Source organism: Culex pipiens, chromosome 2 (assembly GCF_016801865.2).
Source record: "Culex pipiens pallens isolate TS chromosome 2, TS_CPP_V2, whole genome shotgun sequence".
Taxonomy (NCBI): domain Eukaryota; kingdom Metazoa; phylum Arthropoda; class Insecta; order Diptera; family Culicidae; genus Culex; species Culex pipiens.
This window is the reverse complement of record NC_068938.1, coordinates 86,872,157-86,890,716: the sequence shown is the minus strand read 5'-3', so window position 1 is coordinate 86,890,716 and position 18,560 is coordinate 86,872,157. Positions and strand designations below refer to the sequence as shown.

The following is an 18,560-nucleotide window of genomic DNA, read 5'->3' as shown; positions in this document are numbered from 1 at the left end:
TCTCGTCGACGGCCAAGTGGAAAAACGCTGGACTGGAATCGAACGGACGACGGGTAGGATGTTCGGTGTTACTGCTGCTACCCGCTGCCGACTGAGCCATCTTCGCATTTTATAAACGAGCGATTAAAGCATCAACTTGTTCAGGGCGAGGCTCAGGCAGTGGGCCAGCGAAGTATGAGAGCGATAGAAAGAGAACCAAATATAACTATTTTTAGTTCGGGTAGTTTTGAAGTCAACGTTTGGCAGAAATACATTGGATATATGATTTACATTAAATAGGAATTTACAGGAAGCCGAACACGGGTAGAAATTCATCAGATTTGAGTTTCCATGCTCAACGTTTCCATTAGATTCATGATTTACATTAGATTTAGATTTACATTGGAGTAATTTCCATGACTTTTTACTCTTTACATCATATTTCAACATTACATTGAGTGAGTTTACATAAGAAACAGTAATTACGTGCTGTGTAAATATACATATTTTTTCTGTGTAGTGCAGCTGCTTCAACTGAGTATGTGTGTGAGTTGAGGGAAGCAAAATAATCTGCAACAAGTTCCGAGCTCGAACAACTTGAACGTGTTTACCCAATTTCTGATGTGTGTGCCAACAAGATTGTTCACGATGCAAACGTGGCATACACAGAAAAAAATATTTCTGTAAATTTACATTATTTATCATGTACCAAAAGGTATCATGATAAATGATGTATATTTACATTAGGTTCATTGGAAATTTACATTAGATTCATTGGAAATTTACATTAGTTTTGAAAATTTACATTAGTTTTGGAATTTACATTAGTTTTGAAATTTACATTAGTTCAAATCAACTAATTCTGATAGGCCAATGGGAATGAGAAGCTCGACTTGGATTGCAGTAGGAAAAGGGTGTGGCCTATGTTCTATTTTAAAATGAGTGAAGAGGGCAGCAAAAGGAAATTCTGATTTTAAAAAGTTGTTTCACAGGTAGGGGACGCTTTCTCGTCGACGGCCAAGTGGAATAACGCTGGACTGGAATCGAACGGACGACGGGTAGAATGTTCGGTGTTACTGCTGCTACCCGCTGCCGACTGAGCCATCTTCGCATTTTATAAACGAGCGGCTAAAGCATCAACTTGTTCAGGGCGAGGCTCAGGCAGTGGGCCAGCGAAGTATGAGAGCGATAGAAAGAGAACCAAATATAACTATTTTTAGTACGGGTAGTTTTGAAGTCAACGTTTGGCAGAAATACATTGGATATATGATTTACATTAAATAGGAATTTACAGGAAGCCGAACACGGGTAGAAATTCATCAGATTTGAGTTTCCATGCTCAACGTTTCCATTAGATTCATGATTTACATTAGATTTAGATTTACATTGGAGTAATTTCCATGACTTTTTACTCTTTACATCATATTTCAACAATACATTTAGTGAGTTTACATAAGAAACAGTAATTACGTGCTGTGTAAATTTACATATTTTTTTCTGTGTAGTTGAAGTTGGTCGTCTTGTGGAATACGGAATTTGAAGCGTCCTCGTTTTATGGTTGATTCTATGGCTGAGCCGCTACGAACGCTGCACTTTTATGACGTAAAAGTGATTGTAAAGGCCAGGCCCGTATCCAGGATTCTTCAATGGGGGGTGTTTCCTCCCATAAGGCGTTAGGGGTGCATGTGTGTTATAGGAAAGGCGTATATAGTCAACAAATGAGTACCAAAAAAACCTGAAATTTGCTTTATATATTGTAACAGTAACGCTAAAAAATTATCTAAACATCAATAAGTTCATGAAAATATTGTTATTCATGCATATATTATTGATGTGATATATGTGATTGAAAATATTGAAATAACGTTATTGCATCCTTAATAGTTTAGATTGTTTTTTTTTTCAATCATTTTTTTTATCATCAGTAATTTTTTTTGCCCTCAAATTTTTCGGGAAAATTTTAAAGGAGAGCCTTTTTACCTGTACACAACTTGTACCATCCCAAGCCAAATCAATTTAAAATGGAAATCAACTATGCGTTTTGGTTTTCGCCGTTTTTCATTTTTCTTAAATATCATGAGCTTATAGTTCGTGTTTTAAGGAACAAGTTTGCCGAAGACATCAGCGAGATTTGTTCGTACCAAATAACAAAAAAAATTATTAGGATTTTGTGTTGAGAAGTATTTTTTTAATCAAAGTGTTTGGACAGTGAAAATCTATGCTCCACAACAATAAAATTGCTTTTAAATTTGTCTCAGTGGCCATAAAGTTGAAATGAAAAAATACATCAAGCAGAAATAATGTTTTCATGGCAAATTAGTATTTTCAACTTGTGAATAAATAGATAATCATTGAATTTGCGTCAAAAATCTAATTTCTAACGTTATTTAACTTGAAACACTATTTCATGAAATCATAACTCAAAGTTTTACAATATTTGAAGTGAGTTTTTGAAAAATGGTTGCATTCTTTGGGTGAATTTCATATTATACAAAGTTGTATTTTTAACGATTTTTTATGGTTCCATTTATGGTATGATTTTAGTTATATGGTTATATGGCCTAATATTTAAATTTATTAGACAAAAATAATTTTTGTTGCCCAACATATAAGCAAACAATATTCCTAGTTGTGAAAACTTCATAAATAAAAAAAACATTAATTTGTCCGTACAACTTTCCATAGAAGTTTGACAGCTGCCCATATAATTGCTTACGAGGCCATTTCACGAAGCCTCGTGAACCACTCGACCACTCGAAATCGACTTTTTCTGAACATGCTTAAAATTTTGCGGAGTTGTTTATCCTATCGAAACATGCAAAATCCCTTCTTTTTTTGGCACCGCCCCATAGTTTTACGATTTTCACCTATTTTATTTTATTCAGTTTTCAAATGGTTATATCTTGGATACAAAAAAAATAGAGCAAAACTCGACTGCTTTTTTAAGAAACGCTGAATTATATTGCGTCATCAAATTTTTGATTCGAATCAAACTTTACTTGTTAGGGCAAGTTGAAATCTCTTGTGAATTTCAAATGTATAAGCTTGCAGTAGCAGAATTTACCTACATCGATACAGTGTCTTGCGAACCTTCGTGGTGAACGGACACTAGAGCTGCGGTATTTTTTACTACCTAAGCTCAGAGTTATTTCAAAACAAAATTCACAGTCTTTTTAAAGACTACCTGAGTTATTTTTCCAAAATTCTAAACAGTCTTTTCAAGACTAACCCCGCCTGAAATTTTGTTGTATTTTACAAACGAAGCCATCTTTTTAAGAGAACTTTGCTTGCAAAATGCGTCAAAACAAAGGTAAACGCAAATCTTCTGAAGATTTGGTCGTTACGTCGGTGAAGCGTTTGAACGCTAAACCGGCTAACGGAAACAGAAAAAGAAAACAGCCTCTTCTGAGGTCTGATTCTGATTCTGAATGTGAGGTCAATACTCCAATTCCATTGACAAACAGTTTCGGTGTTTTATCCGAAACTGAAGACATGGAACCTTCTCCTCGTACTGAGCCTTCTGCCGTCGAGAAACGAGTAAAGGCTCCGCCAATTGTAGTGACTTCCGTCTCCGATTTGGCCAGCTTTCGAACGCAACTGAAGAATTGCAAGGAAACTTGCAATTTGAAAGTTTCGTTCCAGCTTGGTCGAAGAGGAGAATGTCGCTTGTTGACGGAATCTTTACAAGATCACCAAACTTTTGTTGGTTATTTGAAAAACCACAAACACAATTTCTACACGTATGAGACCAAGAATGCTCGGCCATTCAAGGCGGTCTTGAAAGGTCTCTCCAACGACTTGTCGGTGGATGAGATCAAAAACGAACTTAAGGTGTTGCTTGGCTTTGCCCCATCCCAAGTAATACCAATGAAGAAAAAATCAAACGGGAATATTTCTCGCTTTGGTTTGACTTCACAATTTTATCTGATTCATTTCAACAGAAATGAAATCAACAATTTGAAACTTTTGGACAAAGTTCAGTTTTTGTTCCATGTACGGGTAAAGTGGGAGCATTTTAAGAAACATGGCGGTAATGGCCAGAATCTGACCCAGTGCCGGCGTTGCCAGGCATTCGGTCACGGTACTGATCATTGCGCCATGGTTCCAAAATGCATGGTTTGCGGGGATTCTTCTCACGACAAGGACAATTGTCCCGTGAAAGAAGTCACCCAATTTAAATGTGCAAATTGTGGTGGAAATCACAAATCAAATTTCTGGGATTGCCCCATCAGAAAAAAGGTTTTGGATTCTCGTGCTAAGCATCAGCCGAAATCCAAACCGAAATTTTCTCAAAGTCAGGTTGTACCTGCATCTTTAAATCAAACGTTCGTGCTGTCTCACTCGAACAATGCTAGAAATACCCCTACCGTGGAAAAGTTAGGTAACAACAATGGCATTTCTTATGCTAACGTCGTTTCGGGTTCGGGTTCATCCACGAATTTTAAATCCTCTACCAATTTTCAAATTGGGCAGGTACCTCAAATCTCATTTGAAAATTTTTCTGCTGGCAACGCTTTGGGATCTTCTGATCTCGGCGATGTTACGTTTGAAAAAATGACTTTTTTGCAAAACTCACTGTTTGGTTTGATTCAAACAATGAGTAATGCTACATCCATGATGGAAGCTATCCAGATTGGATTAAAATTTGCGAATGATGTTGTTCTTACCCTGAAGTTTAATCATGGATCTAAGTAATTCCATCAATATTATGAATTTTAATGCTCGCTCTTTAAAAGCGAAAGAAAATGAATTTTTCAACTTTTTACGAGTTCATAACGTGCATGTTGCTGTTATAACCGAAACATTTTTAAAAACTGGCACTTATTTGAAAAGTGATCCAGATTATAAAGTTATAACTAATAACCGAATGAATCGAAATGGCGGTGGAGTTGCAATAGTTATCCACCGTAGTATGACTTATAGCACGTTACGTGACTTTAAGTTAAAAGTTATTGAAAGTTTGGGCATTGAACTTGAAACTTCTTTTGGGAAAATTATGATTGCAGCTGCATATTTGCCTTTCCAATGCACTGGGGAAAATAAAAATTATTTCAAAGGGGATTTGAATAAACTTACTCGGCATAGATCTCGATTTTTGATCATCGGTGATTTTAATGCCAAACACCAATCTTGGAATAATTCAAAAGTAAATTCCAACGGTAAAATTCTATTCAGAGATTGCACTTCTGGTCTTTATTCGGTTTTATACCCGAATGGACCAACTTGCTTTTCTTCTGTTAGAAATCCATCAACAATTGATTTGGTTTTGACAAATCAAAGTCAGTATTGTGGTCCTTTAGTGACTCATGCTGATTTTGATTCTGATCATCTTCCAGTAACTTTTTCACTTTCTCATGAAGCAGTTACCAGACCCAATAGTTCTGTGTTTAATTACCACAAAGCTAATTGGGACAGGTATCAGCATCATATTGAGGATAATTTAAATCATGATTTTGTTTTAGAAACCAAAGCTGATATTGATTCAGCCTTGGAATCTTTAACTAATGCAATTTTGGATGCTAGGAATATTGCTATTCCTAAAGTCCAAGTCAAATTTGATTCTCCCATTATTGATGACGATCTTCAGCTTCTGATTCGTCTGAAAAATGTTCGCCGAAGACAGTATCAACGTTCTCGTGATCCTGCACTGAAGCGAATTCAAAAAGATTTGCAAAAGGTTATTGACCACAGATTCACTCTCCTGCGAAATGAAAAGTTCGCAAGAGATGTCGAACAAATTAAACCTTATTCCAAACCTTTTTGGAAACTTTCAAAGGTTCTTAAGAAACCTCAAAAACCAATCCCTTCTTTAAAAGATGGTGATAATATTCTATTAACTAATGGGGAAAAAGCTCAAAAACTTGCTCAGCAGTTTGAGAGTGCTCATAATTTCAACTTGAATGTTTTGAGTCCTATTGAAAATCAAATTTCAATAGAATTTCAGAATATTGTTGAACAAGAATTTTCATCAGATGAAGTTTTTAATACGGATCTGAATGAAATAAAATCTATTATCAAAAAATTTAAAAATATGAAAGCCCCTGGTGAGGATGGCATTTTTTACATTTTAATTAAAAAATTACCTGAAGCAACTTTAAGTAGCTTGGTCAAAATTTTCAACAAATGTTTTGATTTGGCATATTTTCCCAGTAGCTGGAAAAATGCCAAAGTAATTCCGATTTTGAAACCGGATAAAAATCCTGCTGAAGCCTCAAGCTATCGGCCCATTAGTTTGCTTTCATCTATTAGTAAATTATTCGAAAGAATAATTCTTAATAGAATGATGACGCACATTAATGAAAATTCAATTTTCGCTGATGAGCAGTTTGGATTTCGCCTTGGGCATTCAACTACTCATCAGTTGTTGAGAGTTTCAAATTTAATTCGAAGCAACAAATCTGAGGGCTATTCTACTGGCGCTGCTCTTCTAGACATAGAAAAAGCATTTGACAGTGTTTGGCATAAAGGATTGATTGCGAAATTGAAAAGGTTTAATTTTCCGATTTATATCGTGAAAATGATTCAAAATTATTTGACGGATCGTACTCTGCAGGTATGTTATCAGAATAGCAAATCTGATCAACTACCTGTACGTGCTGGCGTCCCTCAAGGAAGCATTTTGGGTCCAATTTTATACAATATTTTTACTTCTGACTTGCCTGATTTGCCCCCAGGATGTCAGAAATCACTTTTTGCTGATGACACAAGCATCTCCGCCAAAGGCAGAAGCCTTCGTGTCATCACAAGAAGATTACAAAAAAGCTTGGATATTTTCAATTCTTATTTGAAAGAATGGAAAATTACTCCAAATGCTGCAAAAACTCAACTTATTATTTTCCCTCACAAACCAAGGGCTGATTTTCTTAAACCAAAAAGTCATCACATTATAAAGATGAATGAGGTAAATTTAAAGTGGGAGGATCAAGTGAAATATCTTGGACTTGCTTTTGACAAAAACCTTACTTACAAGGATCACATTGAAAGTATCCAGGTTAAATGTAACAAATATATTAAATGTTTGTATCCACTTATAAACAGGAATTCTAGACTTTGTCTCAAGAATAAACTGTTAATTTATAAACAAATTTTCAGACCTGCCATGCTTTATGCTGTGCCGATCTGGACAAGCTGTTGCTTAACCAGGAAGAAAAAACTTCAGAGGATTCAGAACAAAATTCTGAAAATGATTCTGAAACTTCCTCCCTGGTTCAGCACCAGTGAACTTCATCAATTAGCCGAAGTTGACACTTTGGATGTTATGTCCAATAAAATAATTGATGCATTTCGACAAAAATCATTGCAGTCTTCAGCTGCATTGATCCGCTCTTTATATAGTTTATAAGTTAGTTTTAAGGTATCCCTTTTCCCTTTTGTACATGTAGGACCTCCTACATTTGAAATCACTGAATAGCGAAAGCTACAATATTTAATGAATAAATAAAATTTGCTAGTATCAAAAATTGAGGTGAAAAGTCATCGTTTGTGATTGGACACTCAATAATATTTTAACTGAATGAATGTACATGGAAAAGAAATTTGAATAAATATAAATTAAAAAAAAAAAAAAAAAAAAAAAAAAAAAAAAAAAAAAAAAAAAAAAAAAAAAAAAAAAACCTACATCGATACATGATACATTTTTTTAATTGTTCAAAATGCTGCATGTTTGATTTTAATCAAAATGATGACGATGAATTGAATCAGCGTCAAATTTCTTTTAAAAATAGCAGTCGAATATTGCTTAATCATTTTTTATTTCCAAAATATTTGACAAAGTTTTTTTTTAAATTAAACAGTTTAACCAAATTTCAGCAGGATCAGAAAAAGTAGACCCAATTTAAAAAAATCACTTTGGCGTTACAAAGTCAAATTTGGATTTGGATCTGGCCGATAACGATCTAAGTAACTATTTTACTTAAAATCCAGAAGGGCCTATCCAGTTAGTCGAAGGCTTTATAATAAAAATAGCTAGCCGTTTTTAGTGAGATTTCGATTTTTCTCTGTGTGTTAACTATCAAAGTGTCTTTTTTTCCAAAATATTTTTCTAATGGCGTATCTGGTAGAAGTTAAGTTTTTGTTTTGGCGACAACGATCAAAGTATTTTTTGAAATATTTTTATGAGGGCGTATTAACCCCTTCCTGCCCAGAGCAAAATCGAGATTTTAACGTTTTTCACCATAACTCGTAACTGGACCGATCAAATTGGATAAAATTCTAATGGTTATAAGCTAACAATCTATATAAACTAACGCAAGTTGAATCAGGTTGAAAACATGCATGGTTGCAGAGAAATTTAGTTTTGAAGACAAAATTTAGTGGTGTTTGGAGTAACCATGGGCGTTAGAGGGTTAAGCTTTTGGTTAAGCTAAACTTTAGTTTTTTTTAAGGCGTCAACGATTAAAGTTTTTTTTTAATATTTTCTTTAGGGCGTATTTAGTGAGAGTTGAGTTTTTCGGTGGCCATCAATGATCTTTTTTTAATATTTTATGAAGCGCATTTAGTGAAAGTAAAGTTTTTCTCTTGGTGTCAATGACCAAAGTATTTAGTAAATGTTAAGTTTTTCTCTTGGCGTCAATGATGAAAGTATTTATTTTTATTTTATTAAGGCGTATCTAGTGGGAATTAAGTTTTAGTCAAGGCGTCAACGATCAAAGTTTTTTTTTTAATTATTTTTATGAAGGCGTATTAAGCGAGAGTTTAGTTTTTTTCAAGGCGTCAACGATCAAAGTTTTTTTTTATATTTTCTTGAGGGCGTATTTAGTGAATGTTTGGTTTTTTCAGGGCGTCAACGATCAAAGCTTTTTTTTTTTTTAATTATTTTATGAAGGCGTATTTAATGCAAGTTGAGTTATTTTAAGGGCGTTAACGATCAAAGTTTTTTTTTTTTAATATTTTCTTGATGGCGTATTTAGTGAAAGTTTGTTTTTTTCAGGGCGTCAACGATCAATGTTTTTTTTAAATTATTTTATGAAGGCGTATTTAATGCAAGTTGAGTTATTTTCAAGGCGTATTTAGTGAATGTTTGTTTTTCTTTCAGGGCGTCAACGATCAAAGTTTTTTTTAAATTATTTTATGAAGGCGTATTTAATGCAAGTTGAGTTATTTTAAAGGCGTCAACGATCAAAGTATTTTTTTATATTTTTTTGAGGGCGTATTTAGTGAAAGTTTGTTTTTTTCAGGGCGTCAACGATCAAAGTTTTTTTTTAATTATTTTATGAAGGCGTATTTAATGCAAGTTGAGTTATTTTAAAGGCGTCAGCGATCAATGTTTTATTTAATAATTTCTTGAGAGCGTATTTAGTGAAAGTTTTGTTTTTTCAAGGCGTCAACGATCAAAGTTTTTTTTTTTATTTTTTTATGAAGGCGTATTTAATGCAAGTTGAGTTATTTTTAAGGCGTCAACGATCAAAGTTTTTTTTAAATATTTTCTTGAGGGCGTATTTAGTGAAAGTTTGTTTTTTTTTTCAGGGCGTCAACGATCAAAGGTTTTTTTTTATTATTTTATGAAGGCGTATTTAATGCAAGTTGAGTTATTTTAAAGGCGTCAACGATCAAAGTTTTTTTTTATAATTTCTTGAGGGCGTATTTAGTGAAAGTTTGTTTTTTTCAGAGCGTCAACGATCAAAGTTTTTTTTTAATATTTTTATGAAGCCGTTTTTAGTCCAAGTTGAGTTATTTTCAAGGCGTCAACGATTAAAGTTTTTTCTAAATATTTTTTTTTAAATATTTAGGTCGTATTAAGTAAATGTGGAATTTTGTCGAGGCATCAGCAATCAATGTTTTTTAAAATTATTTTTATGAAGGCGTATTAAGCGAGAGTTTAGTTTTTTTTCAGGGCGTAAACGATCAAAGTTTTTTTTATTATTTTATGAAGGCGTATTTAATGCAAGTTGAGTTATTTTAAAGGCGTCAACGATCAAAGTTTTTTTTTAGAATTTCTTGAGGGCGTATTAAGTGAAAGTTTTGTTTTTTTCAGGGCGTCAACGATCAAAGATTTTTTTAAATTATTTTATGAAGGCGTATTTAATGCAAGTTGAGTTATTTGAAAGGCGTCAAAGATCAAAGTTTTTTTTTTGTATTTTTTTGAGGGCGTATTTAGTGAAAGTTTGGTTTTTTCAGGGCGTCAACGATCAAAGTTTTTTCAAAATAATTTTATGAAGGCGTATTTAGTCCAAGTTGAGTTATTTTCAAGGCGTCAACGATTGAAGTTTTTTTTAATATTTTTTTTAAATATTTAGGTCGTATTAAGTGAATGTGGAGTTTTGTCGAGGCATCAGCGATCAATGTTTTTTAAAATTATTTTTATGAAGGCGTGTTAAGCGAGAGTTTAGTTTTTTTTCAAGGCGTCAACGATCAAAGTTTTTTTTTATATTTTCTTGAGGGCGTATTTAGTGAGAGTTGAGTTTTTCGGTGGCCATCAATGATCATTTTTTTATATTTTTATGAGTCGCATTTAGTGACAGTAAAGTTTTTCTCTTGGTGTCAATGACCAAAGTATTTAGTAAATGTTAAGTTTTTCTCTTGGCGTCAACGATGAAAGTATTTTTTTTTATTTCATTAAGGCGTATCTAGTGAATTAAGTTTTAGTCAAGGCGTCAACGATCAAAGTTTTTTAATTATTTTTATGAAGTGAGAGTTTAGTTTTTTTCAAGGCGTCAGCGATCAAAGTTTTTTTAAAATTATTTTTATGAAGGCGTTTTAAGCGAGAGTTTAGCTTTTTTCAAGGCGTCAACGATCAAAGTTTTCTTTTATATTTTCTTGAGGGCGTATTTAGTGAAAGTTTGATTTTTTTAAAGCGTCAACGATCAATGTTTTTTAAAATTATTTTATGAAGGCGTATTTAGTGCAAGTTGAGTTATTTTCAAGGCATCAACGATCAAAGTTTTTTTTAAATATTTTCTTGAGGTCGTATTTAGTGAATGTGAACATTCAGTTTTTTTTGCAAAAATTTGTATGAGGGCGTATTCAGTAAGAGTTTAGTTTTGCTCTAGGCGTCAACGATCGAAGCTTTTTTTTTAAATATTTTTATGAGGGCGTATTTAGTGAGAGTTGAGTTTTCTCTAGGCGACAACGATCAAATTTGTTTAAATTATTTTTCGGAGGGCGTATTTAGTGGGTGTTGAGTTTATTTTTTGGCGTCAACGATTTTTAAAATCTTTTCAGAAGGGCGTATTTAGTGAGAAATTTGTTTTTTTTTCTAGGCGTCAACGGTCAAAGTTTATTTTAAATATTTTTTGTGAGGGCGTATCGAAAGAGAGTTGAGTTTTCTCTGGGAGTCAACGATCAGCTTTTTTTTTCAAATATTTTTATGAGGGCGTATTTAGTAACAGTTCAATTTTTCTCTAGACGTCAACGATCAAAGGAGCGTTAGAAAGGCGTATTTAGCGAGAGTGTAGTTTTCCTCTAGGCGTCAACGAACATGGTAGTTTTTAAATATTTTTAGAAGGGCGTGTTTTTTGAAAGTGGAGTTTTTTTTCTTAGCGTCAAATGTTTTTATGAGGGCGTATTTACTGAGAGTTGAGTTTTCACATGATGGCGTACCTAGTGAGAGTGAAGTTTTTTCCTGGGTGACTAAATTTTGATATTCATAAAAAATGGCGGCCCTTCGGGCCTTGTTTTTGTCGGGGCGTTAGGGGTGTAAGCCATTTTTTCCATGGGGGGTGTTGAACACCCATAACACCCCCCTTAGATACGGCCCTGGTAAAGGCAGATTGAGACGTCTCAAGATTAACAAAACGGGTTTTCATTTTTAAATAGAAACATAATCGAAACATGGGGTATAATAACACGATGACACTAACTAAATTGTTTGTTTTTTCACAATTTTGTAAAGAAAAATAAACCAAATTTTCATGTCATTCTAAAAAACTAAAAACTAAAAACTAAAAACTAAAAACTAAAAACTAAAAACTAAAAACTAAAAACTAAAAACTAAAAACTAAAAACTAAAAACTAAAAACTAAAAACTAAAAACTAAAAACTAAAAACTAAAAACTAAAACTAAAAACTAAAAACTAAACACTAAAAACTAAAAACTAAAAACTAAAAACTAAAAACTAAAAACTAAAAACTAAAAACTAAAAACTAAAAACTAAAAACTAAAAACTAAAAACTAAAAACTAAAAACTAAAAACTAAAAACTAAAAACTAAAAACTAAAAACTAAAAAACTAAAAACTAAAAACTAAAAACTAAAAACTAAAAACTAAAAAACTAAAAACTAAAAACTAAAAACTAAAAACTAAAAACTAAAAACTAAAAACTAAAAACTAAAAACTAAAAACTAAAAACTAAAAACTAAAAACTAAAAACTAAAAACTAAAAACTAAAAACTAAAAACTAAAAACTAAAAACTAAAAACTAAAAACTAAAAACTAAAAACTAAAAACTAAAAACTAAAAACTAAAAACTAAAAACTAAAAACTAAAAACTAAAAACTAGAAACTAAAAACTAAAAACTAAAAACTAAAAACTAAAAACTAAAAACTAAAAACTAAAAACTAAAAACTAAAAACTAAAAACTAAAAACTAAAAACTAAAAACTAAAAACTAAAAACTAAAAACTAAAAACTAAAAACTAAAAACTAAAAACTAAAAACTAAAAACTAAAAACTAAAAATTAAAAAAAAAATCAAAAAGCAACAAGAAAACAAACACAAAATTATTAAAATTAATTCTTTTTTAATACTCAACATAAAAAAAGAACAAATTTTTATACTGTAAATAAAAACAAATTTCAACAATCCCAAAGCCCATCGCATTGCTTCAGATTCTAACGTCATGATTCAAATTCCCGGACGCTTCGGAACCCGGACACTTCATCTTGTTTTATCAATTATGTGGATATAAGTTCACATAATTATTGTCTTAACTGTGTTTTTTGATGAATTTTAACATCAACTTTCATTTTAGATATGTTTGGACGCTGTGGCCAATGCTAAAACAATTAAATTAAATTAAATAATGTGATTACCAAAACTGTGAAACATTTCTGCTGAAATATTTCATAGGCGTCCGAAGCAACGGGAAGGCAAAGCAGAATTTTTTGGTTCTGATTTCCTTCAAATCTTGCAATTATTTATACAAAATATCGATTGTTTTGATGTTAACATCTTATTTGAGACCTCAACAATGCCATTCACTAAAATTTTGGCCCAAATTTGTGTGATTCATAAGTAAAATCGAGTGTCCGGAATTCGAATCAAAAGTGTCCGGATTTCGAATCAACTTTTATGAGTGTCCGGGATTCGAAGCACAACAAGTCATTTTAATTTGGAAATTCTGAGGAAAAATGGTTAGAAAATACATATTTTGCATGCATTCTCTTTAAATTGACTGTTTATTCTACATCCTGATGATATTTCTACATTTCTTACTTATTACATGATTTTTTGCCAGCTATAACAAAAATGATATGCTACTAAGTGTCCGGATTTCGAATCATGACGTTATTACCTTCAAGGGACCGTTTCCACGTGTCCAAGCACGTTTCACCATGCAACAAAAAGGGTAAAAAATGGGCAGCCGTTTCAAGCTTTCCAGCCCGTAGTCTGTAGGGGAGAGTGGGGAGACTTGATCCCCTTTTTTGTATCGCACATAACTCTGTCAATTTTTCACAAAACTATAAACTTTTTGCATGAATTGAAAGCTTAAACATTCATCTATGTTTGGCAAATAAGGGTATTTCATCAGATGAACTCTTCGAATCATGCCAAGCGCTTTAAAAAAATATTTTAAACTGGCATTTTAAAAATGTTAGGGGTAACTTGATCCCCCTTTCAACATTTTGAAGAAATCTTAAGCAAAATGTTTCTTATTCATCCAAACTTTTACTTTTCTATAAATTACAGCAATTTCACATAAAACCTGTACGTTTGTGTTCAAAATATAACAAGTTTAGTATGTAAAATATTTAAAAACCTAAAATATTATTTTTTTGACCAAAATTAAGCATATTTACAAAAGCTGGAAATTTTTGTTTACAAAACTTTTGAAAAAAGGTTCAAACTGCAGTAAGTTATGTACAACTATACTAAAGGAAACTATGTACGAAAACCCAGCCCAATTAATTAATCTTGGGGCTGATTCCAGTGACTGGTAAAATGCAGGGATCAAGTCTCCCTAAACGCACTTTTTTAAACAATTGATTGTGAAAATAGTATGACGATAAATTTAACATGAAATGCGTAAGGGTTTTGGAGTTGATAAGTTTATCAAACAATTCATATATAATAAAAATATTTTTTTGGATAATTTTTTAGTGTTTTCTATGCATATCAAAACAAAGAAAAAAAGATCTCATCATTGTTATCCGAGCATTCGTTGGTGAAGGTTGTCTGAATCAACATGACTCGTCGCGTCCCGGCGCAAAACGCCGGCAATATTGCCCTACCTGCGGCTCAAGCAGGCAAAAAAGTGGGAATTTCCAAAAGGAAGGTTGAGGCCTCAACTGATGGCCAAAAACCGGGGATTTCCAAAAGGAAGGTGCTTTTGGAAGTGACATCGAACAGCAAAAAGACGAAAAAGAGCGACGGTACTGTACCGATGGATGAGGAGGAGGAGAACTCTTCATCGCACGAGGAGCAGCTTTTGAAGAACAACAAGTTCGCTGGACTGCCTGACGAGGACCAGGTAGCGGAAGCAAAGGAGAATGAAGTGAAACAGCGAAAGGAGAAACTGCCTCCTTTTTATGTGCGACAATCAGCAGCAACGATCGACTTTCGAGCGGGGCTGGTTGAACTCATCAAGTCTGGGAAAGTCCTAGGCAACATTCGTCTGTGTCAGGACGGATTTAAGGTGCTGGTGCAATCCAGGCAGCACTATCAACTGGTCAAGGATTACTTGACCGAAAACGAGGCGGAGTACTTTACCCATGATGTCGCCATGGATAAGCCGTACAAAATCGTCGTCAGAGGTCTGTACGACATGCCAGTGGAGGAATTAGCTGCCGAGCTAAAAGTTTTGAAACTGGATGTGTTGGCCGTGCACAAAATGAGCCGACGCAACAAAGACATCAAGTACCGTGACCAGCTCTACCTGCTGCATTTGGCTAAGGGATCGACGACGCTTCCTGAGCTGAAGGCAATTCGAGCGGTTTTCAACATTATCGTGTCGTGGGAGCGATACCGACCAGTGCATCGTGACGTCACACAATGCTTCAACTGCCTGGGTTTCGGGCACGGAGGTAAGAACTGCCACCTGAAGCGTCGTTGCGCCAAATGTGGTACCGATGCGCACATCACATCCCAGTGCATCCAAGATTCGCTGGTGAAGTGCCTCAACTGCAACGGTGAGCACTCGTCAACCGACCGAAAGTGCCCCAAGAGAGCTGAGTTCGTGAAAATTCGGCAGCAAGCATCGACGAAGAATCAGCCTCAGCGTCGTAGAACTCCTCCAGCCCTGGTGGAGGAAAATTTTCCACCTCTTCAACCGCGACGCCAGGTCCCAAACTTGGCACCGTTGCCGTTGGATCCCAGGAAGAGAGCTGAGGTGAATCATCCACGGCCGGGTTCCAGCCAGGAGCCGAGACCGCCACCACCGGGCTTCAGCCAGGAGCCAAGACCAACCCAAGAACCAGCAGTTGAGGAAAACGGTAATGATCTTTACACCTCAACCGAACTCCTCAATATTTTCAAACAGATGTCCGCTGCACTGCGTGGATGCAAAACCAAGACCCAGCAGATTGAAGTGCTGACCTCGTTCGTCATCCAGTATGGATCGTAGGTCCCTCAAGCTGCTGAATTGGAACGCTTGCTCCATTAGGAGGAAGAATTTAGAGCTGGTGGATTTTCTTCGCGAGAAGGAGATCGACGTAGCCGCCATCACGGAAACTCATCTGAAGCCCGGTGAAAAAGTTTATCTGCAAAACTACAAGATCGCGACGCAGCTCGATAGGACCACCTCTGGAGGAGGAGGTGTGCTTGTCGCTGTTCATCGTGATCTCAAGCCACGCCGGCTGCCACACTTTAAGCTGGACATCATCGAGGCCGTTGGAGTGGAAATTCCCACTTCGGTTGGCCCAGTACTCTTCATTGCTGCATACTGTCCACGTCAGGTGAATGCCAGAGATGGTTCAGCAGCAAAACTGAAGAGCGATATCCAGAAGCTGACACGGCGGAGCGCAAAGTACATCATCGCTGGTGACCTCAACGCGAAGCATGAAGTTTGGGGCAACAGCAGGAGGAATCGGAACGGAGTGATTCTGCACAACGATCTGCAAAACGGATACTACAACGTTGTGAGTCCGGATCGTCCAACGAGGGTGGCTCGGTCTGGGAATCACTCAATCATCGACTTCTTCATTACCAATATGGCTGAGAACGTGGCTCATCCTGAGGTGTTTGAAGAGTTGAGTTCTGATCACTATCCGGTGGTTGTGGAGGTTGGAGCTTCCGTTACTCCGCAGCGGCAACCAACCCGGAAAGATTACCACAACGTTGACTGGCAGCAGTTTCAGCAAGTGGTCGACAGCAACATCGACTATGATCAACACCTGGAAACTTCTGCCGATATTGATCGTTCGCTGGAGGTGATCCAGCAGGCTATCAACCAAGCAGAGGCTGCCAACGTTCGGGAGGTTCCTGTTAATTTTAAGGTAACTGATATTGACGTAGATACTAAACACTTGATTAGACTTAGGAATGTTTATAGGAGACAATATCAACGGACTGGGGACTATGACAAAAAGATTTCAGTGAACAATTTGAACAAAATCATACAAGACCGAATTGACAATATCAGAAATCAAGAATTTTCAAAACATGTAAGCCAGCTTGGGAATTATTCAAAACCATTTTGGAAACTTTCAAAAGTTCTTAAAAACAAACCAAAGCCTATTCCTCCTCTTATTGTTGAGGATTCTCCTTTGATTACATCCGAGGAAAAGGCAAATGCACTTGGGCTTCATTTTGTTAGTTCACATAATCTTGGCGCTTCCATGACCAGCCGTAAAGAAACATCAGTTGCCAATAGTATTTCAACAATCAATGACTCTACCTTTGAATTTCCTGCAGATTCCCATGTTTCTGGTGAGGAAGTCAAAGTTGCAGTTAAACAAATGAAAAATATGAAAGCTCCAGGCTTTGATAACATTTTTAATCTGGTGTTGAAAAAACAGAGTGATCAGTTCTTTCAACATCTAGCCAATATTTTCAATAAATGTTTGCAACTTGGTTACTTCCCCACCAATTGGAAGCTGGGCAAAGTCATACCAATTTTGAAGCCTCAAAAAGATCCAACATCGCCAACAAGTTATCGCCCCATTAGTCTTTTGAGTAGTCTGTCCAAACTCTTTGAGAAGGTCATCTATTCAAGGCTTTTGGATTTTACCAACGATAATAATATAATTTTAAACGAGCAGTTTGGCTTCCGAAAGGGACATAATACTGCTCATCAGCTTACGAGAGTAACCAAAATCATCAAGCAGAACAAGCTTGAGTCTAAATCAACTGCTATGGCTTTGTTGGATGTTGAGAAGGCTTTTGACAATGTTTGGCATGATGGTTTGATACATAAACTGTATTTATACGGTTTTCCAATGTATCTTATCAAAATTATCCAGCACTATCTTTCGGAGAGATCGTTCAAGGTTTTTCTGAATGGGATTTCATCTGGATTATTCAACATTGATGCTGGGGTTCCCCAAGGAAGTATTCTTGGCCCACTTCTGTACAATATTTTTACATCTGATTTGCCTACTCTTCCTGGTAATGGTGTGTTGTCACTTTTTGCTGATGACACTGCTGTTATTTATAAGGGTAAAATAACCAGATATTTAGTTGGCCGTCTTCAGAAGGGTCTTGACGTTCTTTCCGAATACTTTGGCGACTGGAAAATTCGCATAAATGCAGCCAAAACTCAAACCATCATTTTTCCACTTTCCAAATTGGCCAGATTTGTCCCAAAGGATGATGTTTTGATTAAAATGAATGATGTTTCGATACCCTGGTCAAAGGAAGTTGTCTATTTAGGTCTCATACTTGACTCGAAACTTTTGTTTCGGCAGCATGTAGATAAAATATTGAACAAGTGCAGCATTCTCATCAGGTGTTTGTATCCTTTAATTAACAGAAAATCAAAGCTATCTTTGAAAAATAAGTTAGCAGTTTACAAACAAATAATTTACCCCGTTATTGAGTATGCAGTACCTGTTTGGGAGTGTTGCGCTAGAACTCATAAATTGAAGCTCCAGCGTGTCCAAAACAAGGTACTCAAAATGGTTTTGAATGTTCCTGGCTGGACAAGATCAAGTGAGGTTCATGAATTAGCAGAAGTTAAAATGTTGGATCAGAAGATTCAAGAAAAATGTTTGAAATTCAGGGAAAAATGTGCTATATCTGAATACCCCTTGATTCAAGGATTGGTTTAGTTTATGGTAAGATTAAGTTAGTTTTAGGTTAGGTTATGTTTTCTTAACATTTTTTTTTCCTCATTGTACCTAGTGTTACAAAAATGATAAATCATATACTTTTAAAGTTATAAAAATGAACAGTGTTTAAATCACGAAAAGCAAACTAAAGCTGAAGAGCCACAGCTGACCACTTATTATGTAAACCAAATGTAATTATTATAAGAAAGATTCAATAA

At 35.0% G+C, this 18,560-nt stretch overlaps 1 protein-coding gene across 2 annotated transcripts in view; it reads left to right on the top strand.

Annotated features, from left to right (window-relative positions):
* Positions 1 to 18,560, top strand: part of LOC120417363 (inactive dipeptidyl peptidase 10) — a 401,896-nt gene that overhangs the window by 345,439 nt on the left and 37,897 nt on the right. The gene's annotated exons all lie outside the window — the stretch shown is intronic.